Genomic DNA, 18655 nt, shown 5'->3' with positions numbered 1-18655 from the left:
ATTTATTTTAGAGACGGGAGGAGGGAGAGAGAGAGATAGAGAGAACAAGTGGGGGACGGGCAGAGAGAGAGGGAGACAGAGGATCCGAAGTGGCCTCCTCACTGACAGCAGAGAGTACAATGCAGGGCTTGAACCCACCAACTGTGAGATCATGACCTGAGCCGAAGTCAGATGCTTAACTGACTGAGCCACCCACGTGCCCCTAGAGCTTTAATTCTTTCTGACCATTTATGCCCCACTCATCCTCCCATTCTACATAAGGTTTCTTCTCAGATTACAACTGAAGGCATGCACACTAATTACTCCCAATTTTGTCTTTCACTGTAGATATTAATCAAATATAGAATATCAGCCCTCTCATGCTTCTTTCCACAAAAAAGGTATCTTTTCTCCCATAACAGCAGTATTTTTAAACAAAGATCATATCTCAGATTCATGTGAAACATTTATTTGTTTGTATGGTTATAAATTATAGGTGCCTAAACACTAGCTCAGACCTACCAAATCAGTACCTTGGACAGAGTGGGACTCAGCGTGTGTATTTTTCAACAATCCTTGGTTAAGAAATCGTGCTCTAGAGGGCAGAGATAATTATATGCTCTTCCTGGCAGTTGGGGTTTTCCTGCTGATGTTGTCTCTGTTGCTGCTTGCTCTGCTGCCTTAGCACTTCTTTTAATAACAGGTGTGGTAGGCCCACTGCTGGCAAAAGTAGAGACCAACACCAGCATTGTGGAGCTGGGCTCTTTCTTAATGCTATGCTCTCTTCACACCATTAATTCTGGCCTGAGGCCAAAGAAGGAATTCTTTCTAAAGGTGGGATAATTTTCAAAACCAAAGAGCATCAATGCTCAGTCTTGTTACTGAGTCTAAATTAGAGTCTAAATTCAGAGAATAAAACTCTATTTCACACTTATTAATAGCTGTTTGCTGGTATTCCCTCTATTCCTTGCTTGTACTAATATCATGCATTAGATTTACTCAAGAGAACAGGAAAGGAGACAAACTTTCAGCTGTGAGAGGCTACCCTGGAAATGAAGCAAAAGCAAAGGTAGCTCAAAAAAAATCATAATGGGTAAGCACAACAGGAAGAGTGAGTCTAACAGTAGTAGCTGGTTACTGTAACTGACATTTGTCATATTAATGATCACCTCTTGAATAGCGTTTCCATAATTGGGGAAATTTCCATTGGTCCTGTCTCTCAGACGTAGAAACCAGAATTTGAATTCTCAGGTTCCCTAGCAAATAAAAGGTGGATATGTGACTTATACTTTTCCAATCATTCATACAATTTCATTCATAGTAACTGACTGGTGGTAAGGACTTTGTGCTGCAACTCCAGTGTTGCCACTATAGATGGTAATAAAGAATGAGAAGAACGTCAGGAGTTGTGTGATTGATTGACCTGCTGAGGCAGAAGTAGAAGTGGCTGAGAAGTGGCTTTGTAAAGATGAACACCTTTCATTTTCCGCTTGATGATGGAAAGCACAGCACCAGCAGTTTCCTCAAAAGGCTAGCTCTATGGTGGGACTTGACAACGGTTTCCAGAGGAAGAGAATCAAGATTATCCCGGTGAACTTTTTATCTATCAAGCTTTTCCTAATTTTTAAAACAAATCCTATTTTTTTTTCATGAATTAGGCAAAGTGAATTTTCTTCTTGCAGCTAAGTTCCCAGAGCATACATAAGTAGGACTATACATGGTTGCAGGCAACATACCTTCCGTTCATGGGAAGATTGCACTTTGTTTTCTGCTCGGGTCAATCCTGAAGACAGTAAGAATTTAGCTAGCGTGAGACTTTATCACATGGCATGCAGTGACAAAATAAATAAATTCCGTGTAACTGCTCTGAATAAAATACTTGTGGAAAGCAAAGCTGTAGGGGAACCAAGAGGCTATTCAGATAAATTGTATAAGAGTGAGAGATTGATTTCATGCTTTTAATTACGCAGGAGGGCTTGCAGAAAAGGAATGGTATATGCAAAATCCAAAATTTTCAGATCAAGGCATAGTCTAAGAACCATGAAATTTGTATAAGCATTATAAAGAATCTTAATATTTGCTGCCAAAGCATTAATGTAGCCAAAAAAGTAAATTCAACATTTGCTTTTGTGAATTTTTGGAATTCAATATTTTTTTTATTTAAACCTTAACCAGATTCCTTAATGGAAAGCTAGGTTGTTGCTAAGAAAGAATATAACTCTATGGATTCTAATGGAATGGAATAAAGACATATGGGAAGATTCAGATGATTCAAATGACTCACATTCTCCTGGATCCACAAACTTCACTGACTCTCCATTGCTAACCTCCTCCTCTGCACAATGAAGATATTTCTGCCTTGTTTTAATAACCTTTAAAACAAAACAAAAACCTACCTGAGACTGTTACCTTGCAAGAGGAATCCAATCCTGATGTCCACCCTCAAAATATCATCATGCTAGACTTACAAATAGAGTCAAATCCCAGTATGAGCTTCGTGTGAGGGAGGGAGCACTTTATAAAGCAAATTAAGAAAAGGTTTTCACAGCAATATACATAATTGCAAGATTTTTCAAATTGGTTAGCTGCAGATCTGTGGAATACACGTGGTTCTGGGAACATAAAGGGGAGAGGTGCAGTTTCAGATATGATCAATTTGCTGATATGGATGCAGCTATCAGACATTCTAAATTCAATGTGTTAGCACAAAGGTCTGAAAGTAATTGATTGTTAACAATTTCTTGACTGAAAAGTGGACCGGTGTGTGACTTTGCTAAATAAAACGAAAATGCCAGATTCCTTCATGTTATGTGGAGAGGTAGAAATGTTAGAATGGATGTATTACGTGTGACTTTCTCTGCCAGCACTCAACTATTGCCTGCAGGAAGCCACAGAAAAAATTTTCATTAAAAAGACTTTGAGAAATACCACAAAGAATGAAACACCAGTATCTTAAAAGTACTGTGGTGTTTGTTCTCTTTAAGCAAGATAGATGGATAATGACATTCCCACTGAAAAGGATTCTTTTTTTTTTAATTTTTTTTCAACGTTTTATTTATTTTTGGGACAGAGAGAGACAGAGCATGAACGGGGGAAGGGCAGAGAGAGAGGGAGACACAGAATCGGAAACAGGCTCCAGGCTCTGAGCCATCAGCCCAGAGCCCGACGTGGGGCTCGAACTCACGGACCGTGAGATCGTGAACTGGCTGAAGTCGGACGCTTAACCGACTGCGCCACCCAGGCGCCCCTGAAAAGGATTCTTAAGAACAATTAGAAGAGTTTAACCTAGGAGATAAAGTGTGGTGAGTCACAGTAATAACTAGCAGGAACATTTGGACATGTCTAGTTGATCAAGGAGTCTCTAGGATAAAGATAGACAGTCAGACATTGAACTGTTAATCTTTACCTCTTCCCCAAATAAACATAAATAAACAAAAAGCTTTCTCTAGTAAATGGAAACCTTATTCAAACCATCAAGATAGTCATAATTTTTAATTTAATTTTCTGATGTAAGTCAATCACAGAATAAAAATGCAAAAAAAGAATTTTGATTTCAACTCTGATGTGGACTGAACAAACTCCTAAATAAGACATGGGCCAAAGAAGAAATCTCGAAAGAAGTTAAAAATACTTGAGGCAAATTAAAGTGAATTACAAGCTGTCAAAATTTGTGGGATGCAGCAAAAGTAGTGTTTACAGGGAAATGTATAGCATTGAATGCATATATTAGAAAAGAAGAAGGTTCTCAAATCAATAACCTAACTTTGCACTTCAAGAAGCTATAAAACAAAATAACAATGTAAGCCTAAAGCAAGCAGAAGAAAAGAAATAGTAATTAGACCAGAAATAAATTAAATTGAAAACAAAGGAATCAATAGAAAAAAAAATCAATGAAATCAAAGTAGTTTCTTTGAAAAGATAAGTGAGATTTGAAATAATCTAGCCAGGCTAACAAATAATAATAATAATTAAAAAAAGAAGACAAAAGTTACTAAAATCATAAATGAAAAAGGGATTATCACCATGTATCCCTTTGATATTAAAAGTATAATAAGGGTAAGTTATGAAAACTTTATGGCCATAAATTTGATAACTTAGTGGAAAGGGACCAATTCCCTGATAAACACAAAAAAAGCCAAAAACTCCCAAAACTCACCTAAGGAGAAATGCATAATTTGAAAAGGCCTATATCTATTAAAAAACTGAGTCAATAATTAATAACTTCCAAAAGAGAAAACATCAGGTACAGATAGTTTTCCTGATGAGTTTTATCAAACATATAAAGAAGTTATACCAATTCTCTATAATTTTACCCAGAAAATGGAAGCAGAGAGCCACTGTCCAACTTGTTCAATTAGGTCAGCATAAACCTAATACCAAGTGAGATAAAGACATTATAAGAAAGGAAGACTGCAAAACAAAATTTCTCAAAAAACATCGAGGCAAAAATCCTCAAAACAATATTAACAAATCAAGTCCAATAATGTGTGAAGATTATACTCTACCCCTAGTGGGATTTATTTAAGGCATATAAGACTGGTTTCAACATTCGAATATCAACTAATGTGATCCACAATGGCTTAAAAAATCATCTTAATTGATGCCAAAAAATAATTCTACAAAACCCAACACCCACAATAATAAAAACACTCCGCAAAGTACACATGGGAAGGAAGTTCCTTAATTTTGGATTTGACAATGAGTTTGTAGATACAACACAAAAAGAATATTCCATTTGAAAAAATTGATATTTTGAATGTACTAAAATTGAAAACCACTTTTTGAAATACACAAAGAGCCTCTCTAGAAGACAGCATAGACATTTTTTGTATAAAAGCAAACAAACAGACAAACAAAAAACAAAACCCAAACCATATTCTTAGTTTGTGCTCCTTGATATTTACCCAAATGAGTTGAAAATTTATGTCACCACAAAACGCTACACATCAGTATCTTTAGAAACTTTATTCATGACTGAAAAAAATGGAAGATTTCCTTCAATAGATGAATAATTAAACAAATTATATGCCCACATAATACAATATTATTATAAAATACAATGAAATGAACTTTCCAGCCATGAAACACGTGGAAGAACCGTAAATGCATATTGCTAAGTGAAAGAAGAGAGTCTAAACAGTCTACATGCTATATCATTCCAATTATATAAAAAATACAAAGTAAACCTAAAAAGACAGTGAGATCAATGACTACCAAGGGTTTAGCATAGTGGGAGAGAGGAAGACTAGGGGGAAGCTCAAAGGATTTTTAAACCAGTGAAACTATTTTGTACAATAGTGTAATGGTGGATACATGACACGAATCATTTGTTAAAACTCATATTACATTACAACACAAAGAGTAAGCCCCAGTGTAAACTAGAGCCTTTGGTTAATAATAATGTGTCAATGTTGGTTCATCAATTGTATAGATATACTACACTAATGTGTTCAAAGGAAGTATATGGGAACTCTGCATTCTGTTCAATTTTTCTTTTAGGTTTCTAAAACTGCTCTAAAAAATAAAGTTTATTAATTTAAAAAAGTATCAAGCACAAAAAGACAGGAGATAGATTTAGTTTAAATTGCTATATAAGAAGCCCCACTCATGTGTGGAATTTAAGAAACAAAACAAATGAATAAAGGGGGAAAAAGGGAGACAAACCAAAAAATAGACTCTTAACTATAGAAAACAGATGGTTAGCAGAGGGGAGGTAGGTGGGGGGATGGGTGAAATAGATGAAGGGGATTAAAAGCACACTTATCTTGGGGCATCCGGATGGCTCGGTGGGTTAAGCTTCTGACTTTGGCTCAGGTCATGATCTTGTGGTTCCTGATTTCCAGTCCCGCCTCCGGCTCTGTGCTGACAGCTCCCAGCCTGGGGTCTACTTTGGATTCTGTGTCTCTCTTTTTCCCAGTCCCTTCCCCACTCCTACTCTATTTCTCAAAAATAAATAAAAATTAAAAAAAAAAAAAAAGATTACACTGATCTTGATGAGTACTGAGTATTGTATAGAATTGTCAAATCATATATAGAATTGTCAAATCACTATATTGTACACCTGAAACTAACATAATACTATAAATTAACTATATTGGAGTTAAAATAAAATAAAAATATAATTAAAAAATAAAATAGTCAGGACATTCCAGGAAGATGGCGGCGTAGGAGGACGCTGGGCTCACCGCGCGTCCTGCTGATCAATTAGATTCCACCTACACCTGCCTAAATAACCCAGAAAACCGCCAGAGGATTAGCAGAACAGAGTCGCCGGAGCCAAGCGCAGACGAGAGGCCCACGGAAGAGGGTAGGAAGGGCGGCGAGGAGGTGCGCGCTCCACGCACTGGCGGGAGGGAGCCGGGGCGGAGGGGCGGCTCCCCGGCCAAGCAGAGCCCCGGAGTCTGGCCTGCAAAAGCGGAGGGGCCTGACGGACTGTGTTCCGACAGCAAGCGCGACTTAGCGTCTGGGAGGTCATAAGTTAACAGCTCTGCTCCGAAAGCGGGAAGGCTGGAGGACAAAGGGAGGGAGAGCTGCTGAGCCCCCGGACGACAGAGCTCAGCTTGGTGGGGAACAAAGGCGCTCGCCAGCGCCATCTCCCCCGCCCATCCCCCAGCCAAAATCCCAAAGGGAACCAGTTCCTGCCAGGGAACTTCCTCGCTCCGCGCAAACACCCAACTCTGTGCTTCTGCGGAGCCAAACCTCCGGCAGCGGATCTGACTCCCTCCCGCTGCCACAGGGCCCCTCCTGAAGTGGATCACCTAAGGAGAAGCGAGCTAAGCCTGCCCCTCCTGCCCCTGTGCACCTTGCCTACCCACCCCAGCTAATACGCCAGATCCCCAGCATCACAAGCCTGGCAGTGTGCAAGTAGCCCAGACGGGCCACGCCACCCCACAGTGAATCCCGCCCCTAGGAGAGGGGAAGAGAAGGCACACACCAGTCTGACTGTGGCCCCAGCGGTGGGCTGGGGGCAGACATCAGGTCGGAGTGTGGCCCCGCCCACCAACTCCAGTTATACACCACAGCACAGGGGAAGTGCCCTGCAGGTCCTCACCACGCCAGGGACTATCCAAAATGACCAAGCGGAAGAATTCCCCTCAGAAGAATCTCCAGGAAATAACAACAGCTAATGAGCTGATCAAAAAGGATTTAAATAATATAACAGAAAGTGAATTTAGAATAATAGTCATAAAATTAATCGCCGGGCTTGAAAACAGTATACAGGACAGCAGAGAATCCCTTGCTACAGAGATCAAGGGACTAAGGAACAGTCATGAGGAGCTGAAAAACGCTTTAAATGAAATGCAAAACAAAATGGAGACCACCACAGCTCGGATTGAAGAGGCAGAGGAGAGAATAGGTGAACTAGAAGATAAAGTTATGGAAAAAGAGGAAGCTGAGAGAAAGAGAGATAAAAAAATCCAGGAGTATGAGGGGAAAATTAGAGAACTAAGTGATACACTAAAAAGAAATAATATACGCATAATTGGTATCCCAGAGGAGGAAGAGAGAGGGAAAGGTGCTGAAGGGGTACTTGAAGAAATAATAGCTGAGAACTTCCCTGAACTGGGGAAGGAAAAAGCCATTGAAATCCAAGAGGCACAGAGAACTCCCTTCAGACGGAACCTGAATCGATCTTCTGCACGACATATCATAGTGAAACTGGCAAAATACAAGGATAAAGAGAAAATTCTGAAAGCAGCAAGGGGTAAACGTGCCCTCACATATAAAGGGAGACCTATAAGACTCGTGACTGATCTCTCTTTTGAAACTTGGCAGGCCAGAAAGAATTGGCACGAGATTTTCAGTGTGCTAGACAGAAAAAATATGCAGCCGAGAATCCTTTATCCAGCAAGTCTGTCATTTAGAATAGAAGGAGAGATAAAGGTCTTCCCAAACAAACAAAAACTGAAGGAATTTGTCACCACTAAACCAGCCCTACAAGAGATCCTAAGGGGGACCCTGTGAGACAAAATACCAGAGACATCACTACAAGCTTAAAACATACAGACATCACAATGACTCTAAACCCATATCTTTCTATAATAACACTGAATGTAAATGGATTAAATGCGCCAACCAAAAGACATAGGGTATCAGAATGGATAAAAAAACAAGACCCATCTATTTGCTGTCTACAAGAGACTCATTTTAGACCTGAGGACACCTTTAGATTGAGAGTGAGGGGATGGAGAACTATTTATCATGCTACTGGAAGCCAAAAGAAAGCTGGAGTAGCCATAGTTATATCAGACAAACTAGACTTTAAATTAAAGGCTGTAACAAGAGATGAAGAAGGACATTATATAATAGTTACAGGGTCTATCCATCAGGAAGAGCTAACAATTATAAATGTCTATGCGCCGAATACCGGAGCCCCCAAATATATAAAACAACTACTCATAAACATAAGCAACCTTATTGATCAGAATGTGGTAATTGCAGGGGACTTTAACACCCCACTTACAGAAATGGATAGATCATCTAGACACACGGTCAATAAAGAAACAAGGGCCCTGAATGAGACATTGGATCAGATGGACTTGACAGATATATTTAGAACTCTGCATCCCAAAGCAACAGAATATACTTTCTTCTCGAGTGCACATGGAACATTCTCCAAGATAGATCATATACTGGGTCACAAAACAACCCTCCATAAGTTTACCAGAATTGAAATTATACCATGCATACTTTCAGACCACAATGCTATGAAGCTTGAAATCAACCACAGAAAAAAGTCTGGAAAACCTCCAAAAGCATGGAGGTTAAAGAACACCCTACTAACGAATGAGTGGGTCAACCAGGCAATTAGAGAAGAAATAAAAAAATATATGGAAACAAACGAAAATGAAAATACAACAATCCAAACGCTTTGGGATGCAGCGAAGGCAGTCCTGAGAGGAAAATACATTGCAATCCAGGCCTATCTCAAGAAACAAGAAAAATCCCAAATACAAAATCTAACAGCACACCTAAAGGAAATAGAAGCAGAACAGCAAAGGCAGCCTAAACCCAGCAGAAGAAGAGAAATAATAAAGATCAGAGCAGAAATAAACAATATAGAGTCTAAAAAAACTGTAGAGCAGATCAACGAAACCAAGAGTTGGTTTTTTGAAAAAATAAACAAAATTGACAAACCTCTAGCCAGGCTTCTCAAAAAGAAAAGGGAGATGACCCAAATAGATAAAATCATGAATGAAAATGGAATGATTACAACCAATCCCTCAGAGATACAAACAATTATCAGGGAATACTATGAAAAATTATATGCCAACAAATTGGACAACCGGGAAGAAATGGACAAATTCCTGAACACCCACACTCTTCCAAAACTCAACCAGGAGGAAATAGAAAGCTTGAACAGACCCATAACCAGTGAAGAAATTGAATCGGTTATTAAAAATCTCCCAACAAATAAGAGTCCAGGACCAGATGGCTTCCCAGGGGAGTTCTACCAGACGTTTAAAGCAGAGATAATACCTATCCTTCTCAAGCTATTCCAAGAAATAGAAAGGGAAGGAAAACTTCCAGACTCATTCTATGAAGCCAGTATTACTTTGATTCCTAAACCAGATAGAGACCCAGTAAAAAAAGAGAACTACCGGCCAATATCCCTGATGAATATGGATGCAAAAATTCTCAATAAGATACTAGCAAATCGAATTCAACGGCATATAAAAAGAATTATTCACCATGATCAAGTGGGATTCATTCCTGGGATGCAAGGCTGGTTCAACATTCGCAAATCAATCAATGTGATACATCACATTAACAAAAAAAAAAAAAAAAAGAGAGAAGAACCATATGATCCTGTCAATCGATGCAGAAAAGGCCTTCGACAAAATCCAGCACCCTTTCTTAATAAAAACCCTTGAGAAAGTCGGGATAGAAGGAACATACTTAAAGATCATAAAAGCCATTTATGAAAAGCCCACAGCTAACATCATCCTCAACGGGGAAAAACTGAGAGCTTTTTCCCTGAGATCAGGAACCCGACAGGGATGCCCACTCTCACCGCTGTTGTTTAACATAGTGCTGGAAGTTCTAGCATCAGCAATCAGACAACAAAAGGAAATCAAAGGCATCAAAATTGGCAAAGATGAAGTCAAGCTTTCGCTCTTTGCAGATGACATGATATTATACATGGAAAATCCGATAGACTCCACCAAAAGTCTGCTAGAATTGATACATGAATTCAGCAAAGTTGCAGGATACAAAATCAATGTACAGAAATCAGTTGCATTCTTATACACTAACAATGAAGCAACAGAAAGACAAATAAAGAAACTGATCCCATTCACAATTGCACCAAGAAGCATAAAATACCTAGGAATAAATGTAACCAAAGATGTAAAGGATCTGTATGCTGAAAACTATAGAAAGTTTACGAAGGAAATTGAAGAAGATTTAAAGAAATGGAAAGACATTCCCTGCTCATGGATTGGAAAAATAAATATTGTCAAAATGTCAATACTACCCAAAGCTATCTACACATTCAATGCAATCCCAATCAAAATTGCACCAGCATTCTTCTCGAAACTAGAACAAGCAATCCTAAAATTCATATGGAACCACAAAAGGCCCCGAATAGCCAAAGGAATTTTGAAGAAGAAGACCAAAGCAGGAGGCATCGCAATCCCAGACTTTAGCCTCTACTACAAAGCTGTCATCATCAAGACAGCATGGTATTGGCACAAAAACAGACACATAGACCAATGGAATAGAATAGAAACCCCAGAACTAGACCCACAAACGTATGGTCAACTCATCTTTGACAAAGCAGGAAAAAACATCCAATGGAAAAAAGACAGCCTCTTTAACAAATGGTGCTGGGAGAACTGGATAGCAACATGCAGAAGGTTGAAACTAGACCACTTTCTCACACCATTCACAAAAATAAACTCAAAATGGATAAAGGACCTGAATGTGAGACAGGAAACCATCAAAACCTTAGAGGAGAAAGCAGGAAAAGACCTCTCTGACCTCAGCCGTAGCAATCTCTTACTCGACACATCCCCAAAGGCAAGGGAATTAAAAGCAAAAGTGAATTACTGGGACCTTATGAAGATAAAAAGCTTCTGCACAGCAAAGGAAACAACCAACAAAACTAAAAGGCAACCAACGGAATGGGAAAAGATATTTGCAAATGACATATCGGACAAAGGGCTAGTATCCAGAATCTATAAAGAGCTCACCAAACTCCACACCCGAAAAACAAATAACCCAGTGAAGAAATGGGCAGAAAACATGAATAGACACTTCTCTAAAGAAGACATCCGGATGGCCAACAGGCACATGAAAAGATGTTCAGCGTCGCTCCTTATCAGGGAAATACAAATCAAAACCACACTCAGGTATCACCTCACGCCAGTCAGAGTGGCCAAAATGAACAAATCAGGAGACTATAGATGCTGGCGAGGATGTGGAGAAACGGGAACCCTCTTGCACTGTTGGTGGGAATGCAAATTGGTGCAGCCGCTCTGGAAAACAGTGTGGAGGTTCCTCAGAAAATTAAAAATAGACCTACCCTATGACCCAGCAATAGCACTGCTGGGAATTTATCCAAGGGATACAGGAGTACTGATGCATAGGGGCACTTGTACCCCAATGTTCATAGCAGCACTCTCAACAATAGCCAAATTATGGAAAGAGCCTAAATGTCCATCAACTGATGAATGGATAAAGAAATTGTGGTTTATATACACAATGGAATACTACGTGGCAATGAGAAAAAATGAAATATGGCCTTTTGTAGCAACGTGGATGGAACTGGAGAGTGTGATGCTAAGTGAAATAAGCCATACAGAGAAAGACAGATACCATATGGTTTCACTCTTATGTGGATCCTGAGAAACGTAACAGGAACCCATGGGGGAGGGGGAGGAAAAAAGGAAAAAAAAAAAAAAAAAAAAAGAGGTTAGAGTGGGAGAGAGCCAAAGCATAAGAGACTATTAAAAACTGAGAACAAACTGAGGGTTGATGGGGGGTGGGAGGGAGGAGAGGGTGGGTGATGGGTATTGAGGAGGGCACCTTTTGGGATGAGCACTGGGTGTTCTATGGAAACCAATTTGGACAATAAATTTCATATATTATAAAAAATAAAAAAAAAATAGTCATTACATTCATGAAATAAATTTGACTTAGCTATGTAAAAAAACAAAAACAAAAGAAGCCGGTCTAAAAAGTCTACATAGTATATGACTGTATTCATAGGACTTTCTGGAAGTTAAGACTATAGAGATAGCAAATAATTTCAGTAGATGCCAGGGCTTTGGGTGATTGTGGGAAAGATGAGTAGGTGAAGCACAAGAGATTTTTTAGGCTGGTGAAACTGTTCTCCATGATATTGTAACCGTGAAATATGACATTATACATTTGTTAGACTCATGGAAATTTATAGCACAAAGAGTGAAACTTAACGTATGCAAATTTAAAAGAATCATTTAGGAGTTCAGGGAATCCCAGTAAAGAATATAGACTTTGACAAGAGAATTTAACTGTATTACAAATGTATGAAACACCTCACTGAAGTAGGTGGAAGAAAGGTGCTGACCTCAGTAATCTTAGAAATGAATTGAGTCTGTAAGTTAAAAGCAAAGGGAACTGAACATACGCACTTTGCTCTAGCTAATAAAGTATCCCAAGGGCATGTGGGTTAATGATTTTGATACCACTATGTAAGTAGACTGGAACTGAAAACTTAAGCAATGTGAGCCAGCATTCTTAACTTTCCCAGTGAGAGTTTACAGATAAGCAAGAGAATAGAATGATCCATGATTTAATGGGTTAAAGTTGAAGACATGAGTGTGAACTCATGTTTTTTTAATATAGATACAGATGGGAAATTTAGATGTTTATAGATATGTGTATATACATAAGTTCATATACACATACGAGAGGGTCTGAATGAAACAATACCCGTGTAGCACTGAGCATACCTATCACAAAAGTTGGGTAAACAAATAAGACCTTCACAAGATACTCCCCAGTGTTTATCTTTAGTTTATATCAAGGTTTCAATATTTATTCAAGTAAAGTCTAGGAAATGCCCCTTATGGGAGGTATTCCATACAAATTTATTTCAAAGAATAATCTTTGAATCATGGCACTGAAATTAGACCACACATCAATAAATAATAATAATAATAATAATAATAATAATAATAATAGAATTTCTAGAGGTAATAAGGCTCAATAATTTTATGTGCCAAGCACTGTGTTACTCACAACAAGAATTAGGGTGAAAAGCAAAAAAAAAAAAAATCTTACCCTTATCTAGTTTAAAATAACTTGTCTCTAGAGGAGATAAGAATACACACATATAAAAAAAAATACAGTAAAGTGGTAAGTTAATAGTCTTAAGGAAATACAGTAAAAACACTATGGAAGAACAAAATAGATATAAATTATCTTCAGAAAAAGGAATCAAAGCAGTCTTCATTAACAGTATTACTTTATCTGGAATTTGATGGAGCAGTTAAGAATGAGTAATATCAAGCTTGAAAATTTATTTTCCATCTTGAACGTGCTTACATCATCATTTTTATTGTGTTACATATTACATTAAAAGCCTTCTTTGTCAGAACAAAATTAACGTATCAAGGTGTTTTGTTTTTGATTTATGACATGATTCATTGTGTAACATTTAAAATTTGTAAACCAAACTACCCCAAACTTAGTGGCCCAAAAAATACCTTTCATTTACTTCAGTATTCTGTTGATTGGCTCTGTGCTTCTGACCTGACCCATCCTGGGTGCTGGGCTGTGCTGTCTCACGTATTCATGGTCAGCTGGTAAATGGCTGGTATTTGAATGATATAGGGTGACCTCACTGTGTCCAGTGACTGGCAAGACTTGAGTCAAGGCATCTTAATTCTCTTCCATCCAGTCTCTTATCCACACCTGTAGGCTAGTTTGACATTATTCACATGATAGTTTTAAGAGCGTGGGCAATGAAAGAGGGTGGTGCCATTGCACAAGTATTTTGTATGCCACTGCTTACATCACAATTGCTAATATCTCATTGACCAAAGCAAGTCACATGGACAGGTCAGAATTTAAGGGGTGGAGAAATAGACCTCACCTCTAGATAGGAAAAACTGTCACACTGCAAAGGACATGAACATAGGGATAGGAAGATTTTGTGCCATTTTTGCAATGTCATCACACATGATTTCTTAGAAAATAATTACTGAATAGAATATTGCAAAGTTGGACCTGTATGCAGTTTATACGCTAACATTTACTCTTGAAAATATAACAAAAGGACACTGAGACTTTTAAAGATATCATGGAAAATAAATATGGCAAATCTCTATAATAAATGGGATAACATGCTGTTTGTGAAAAAATTACTTGATCATGATTAAATTCACCTTATATATATCACCTTATATCTTATATGTATAAAATATGTATAAAGTATAAAAACACCAAAGTTAAAGACAAACAAGATAATTAATACATTAATAATACATTCATTCACTTAAATCTTGTTGACCCTTCTCTATGTGTCTATGTTCATGTATTGTCAAAGTGCTTAGTTAAGTTTGACTCGTGGTATGGAAATTCTAGAAAGCCTTCTGCTCACTGTATTGTGTTGTAATTTGAGATCTAGAATCTTTTTTTAGTTTTTATTTAAATTCCAGTTAGCATACAGTGTAATATATTAGTTTCAGGTGTACAATATAGAGCGATTCAACAATTCCATGCAAACCCAGTGCTAATCACAGGAAGTGGCCTCCTTAATCCCCATCACGGATTTAACCCATCCCACCACCCACCTCCCCTCTGGTAACCCTCAGTTTGTTCTCTATAATTAAGAGTGTGTTTCTTGGTTTGCCTCTCTCTCATATATGTATGTATATGTATGTATATATGAGAGAGAGAGACACATATACATTTCATATATATCATATATATCTTATATGTTTATAGCAGCATTATCTACAATAGCCAAATTATGGAAACAGCCCAACTGTCCATCAACTGATGAATGGATAAAGAAGATGTAATTGGATTGTTTCCATAATTTGGCTATTGTAATTATAATGCTGCTATAAAAATTGGGGTGCATGTATTCCTTTGAATTTGTGTTTTTGTATTCCTTGGGCAAATACTTAGTGGGGCAATTGCTGGATCATAGGGTAGTTCTATTTTTAACTTTTTGTGGAAGCCCCATATGGTTTTTCACAGTGGTATTCCCACCAACAGTGCACAAGGATTCCTTTCTCTCCGCATTTTCACCAATACCTGCTGTTTCTTGTGTTGTTGATTTTAGCCATTCTGTAGGTATAAGGTGATACTTCATTGTGGTTTTGAATTTTATTTCCCTGACGATAAGTGATGGCAAGCATCTTTTTATATGTCTGTTAGCCATCTGTATGTCTTTGGGAAAAATGTCTGTTCATGCCTTTTGCCTATTTTAATTGGATTATTCATTTTTGGGGTGTTGAATAAGTTCTTTATATATTTTGGATACTAACTCTTTATCAGATACGTCATTTGCAAATATCTTCTCCCATATCTGTACATTGTCTTTTACTTTTGTTGGTTGTTTCCTTCATTGTGCAGAAATTTTTTATCCCAATGAAGTCCCAATAGTTTATATTTGCTTTTGTTTCCCATGCCTCAAGAGAGATGTCTAGAAGGAGGTTACTATAGCTGATGTCAAAGAGTTTACTATCTGTGTTCTCCTCTATGATTTTTACGACTCAGGTCTCACATTTAGGTCTTTAATGCATTTAGAATTTATTTTTGTGTATGGTGTAAGAAAGTGGTCCAGTTTCATTGTTTGGCATGTTTCATGTCCCAACATGATTTGTTGAAGAGACTGTCTTTTTCCCATTGGATATTCTTTTCTCTTTGTCAAAGATTAATTGACACCTATAGTTGTGGGTCGTTTCTAGGTTTTTTATTCTGTTCCATCGATCTATGTGTCTATTTATGTACCAGTACCTACTATTTTGATAACTACAGCTTTGTAATATAACTTGAAGTCTGGAATTGTGATGCCTCCAGCTTTGCTTTTCTTTTTTAAGAGTGCTTCAACTATTTGAGGTCTTCTGTAGTTCCATACGAATTTTAGGATTGTTTATTCTAGCTCTGTGAAAAATTTCTGTTGGTATTTTGATAGGATTGCATTAAATGTTTAGATTGATTTGGGTAGTATGGACATTTTAACAATATTTGTTCTTCCAATCCGTGTGGACTCCAGAATCTTGACTCTTAGCATCAGGTCTAATGTCAGCATTTCATAGTCCATCTAGAGGATTTTTTAAATTCATACTAGATGAAAGTACACAGGATTGGTTGGAGGTGATAGAACCTAATCTATTACAACTTTTAGTTCATAATATAGCTATATATGACAAAACCCAGGTATGTAATATGTTCTAGTAAGCATCTCTAATTCTTCCTACTGAAGTTTGGCTGTGGGGATAGTGTCTCCTATTCAGTCTGAATTCACTTACTGGTGTTCTGTATTGCTCTCAACCCAATCGGTTGCTCTTGAATGTATTTATCTGAAAGATCATTCTTACTTGATGTTATTCTTTCTTTCTTTCTTTCTTTCTTTCTTTCTTTCTTTCTTTCTTTCTTTCTTCTTTATTTCTTCTTTCTTTCTTTCTGTCTTTGCACTCAAAGTATGTGCTTCCTTTCTTTCTTTCATGTCTTTGCACTCATTCAAAGTATGTTCTATAAAAATTGGATATTGATCATTTGCAGGCTATGAAAGGGTCTATTTCCTTCCAACGTGTTATGTAAAATGTTGTTGGTGGCCACATATCTCAGTGTTCTACAAACTTTTGAACACACTCCTTTTTAGCAAAAAAGTTTCTAAGACATGTGTATTTCTTCATTTTTAAATTGTATATATATATATATATATATATATATATATATATATATATATTCTACTGTTATTAGCTAATATCTCTAGGAACACTATAAACTTGGAATGTAGTTCAATAATTATGATTTTAGATATAAATTCCTTTTCCCCATAATCTTCTTGATTATTTTGTATGTTTTGGCTTATTTCATGGCATCATTATTGTTGCCACCATGCAAAAAGAGGGTTGGATTAGGTACAGGAAAGTGAATATGTTGCCATTTTTTCATTTTTATTTATTATTTTATTTTATTTTATTTTACTTTATTTTTTAACATTTTTAAAATTTTACTTTTTGAGAGACAGTGAAAGACAGAGCACGAGCAGGGGACAGGCAGAGAGAGAGGGAGTCACAGAATCTGAAGTAGGTTCCAGGCTCTAGGCTGTCAGCACAGAGCCCAATGCAGGGCTCAAACTCACAAGCTGTGAGATCATGACCTGATCCGAAGTTGGACACTCGACCAATTGAGTCACCCAGGTGCCCCCATTTTTTCATTTTTAATACTTGGAACAATCATTTCTTCCCATAAATTTTTCAAGCCACATGTTTATTTTTTAGGATCACTTCAATTAGAATCATTCAGATAAGTTTGGAAAATTTATGACATTAAAAAAAAATCTTTGTAGAAATAGAACTCCTACTCAACACTTGAGTTTAATTTATGAATGAAAGCAATTATTGTCAACACTAATTTTTGAACACCTACCATACGTCTAACATATTTTATCTTGTTCTTGTCTAAGCTCAATCCTATGTAGCAAGAATTAGTCATACTTTTGCAAACAAAGAAATAGAACTTGAGAATAGATGATACACTTAACAAAGCACGCAAGCTAGTAAAGTCATACTGTAGCAGAGCTGGAATTTGGATCTGGACCTCTCTGAATAAGGAAATCGCTGGTTTTTACATTATACTGACAATGATTTGTGTAAAGTCTTTTAACAATATTACTGTAGACACCTTCATTCCCAGATATAGTTAGAAACATGTGAGACATTAGGGGCTACAGGAAAAAAAAATAACAACACCCTGAAGAAGCACTGTCTAAGGAGGAGTTGGACAAATAAATATGTACAATAAGTGTAAAATAGTAAACAATTATAAAGAGATAAGTCCTAAGTAAAATGAAGCCACTCAAGATTGGTGTTTAATCCAATAAAGAATTAAAAAATAGTGCAGTGAATATGGGCAACAAAGCATTCCAAGAAGATGGAAAGACACATGAATTACAATTAGGGCTGTGAGTGTACTATGTAGAATTTATCTACTTCAAGTATTTCAGTAGGACTCTAACGGGGGTTTCAAGGTGAAGAGAAGCAAAAGATAAGGTTGGAAAGAATAGAGGCCAGTTCATAAAGAACCTTCTATGGGATACTAAGATTATGTGATCTTATCTTAAATTGTCCTGAAAGCCATTGAAGGATTTTAAGTAAGAAGTTACTTCATCAGATTATTCCTTTTAGAAGGATCACTGTGTACAGTAATGTGAAGATTGTATCAGAGCAGAAAAACAAGTTAGGAGATATTTTAGAAACCCCAGATAGATGTCTTCTATGGCAGGGGAATGATTTCTGAAGAATGAATAAAATGGAATAAATCAAGGAGATAGAATATTTTTTTTTAAAAATGAACCCTATATAAATATTTTTAAAACAAGGATATAGATAGAACCAGAGAATATAAAGAAAGAGTAATATTTGATTAAACTTTATGATGGGAAATATTACACTTGAAGTGTCTAAAAGATATTTAAATGTAGAACAATATTTAAAGGAATGAATGA

At 37.1% G+C, this 18655-nt stretch overlaps 1 long non-coding RNA gene across 1 annotated transcript; it reads right to left on the bottom strand.

Moving 5' to 3' along the window:
* Positions 1-1132: 1132 nt before the first annotated feature.
* On the bottom strand, positions 1133-13919 carry LOC123586535. The gene is made up of 3 exons (XR_006706859.1): positions 13674-13919; positions 2264-2351; positions 1133-1235 (listed from the first exon to the last, which is right to left on the bottom strand). It is a non-coding gene; the product is annotated as an uncharacterized LOC123586535 (long non-coding RNA).
* Positions 13920-18655: the final 4736 nt, after the last annotated feature.

The sequence above is a fragment of the Leopardus geoffroyi genome, chromosome C3, assembly GCF_018350155.1.
Source record: "Leopardus geoffroyi isolate Oge1 chromosome C3, O.geoffroyi_Oge1_pat1.0, whole genome shotgun sequence".
Taxonomy (NCBI): Eukaryota; Metazoa; Chordata; class Mammalia; order Carnivora; family Felidae; genus Leopardus; species Leopardus geoffroyi.
This window is presented reverse-complemented; position numbering and strand designations above follow the sequence as displayed.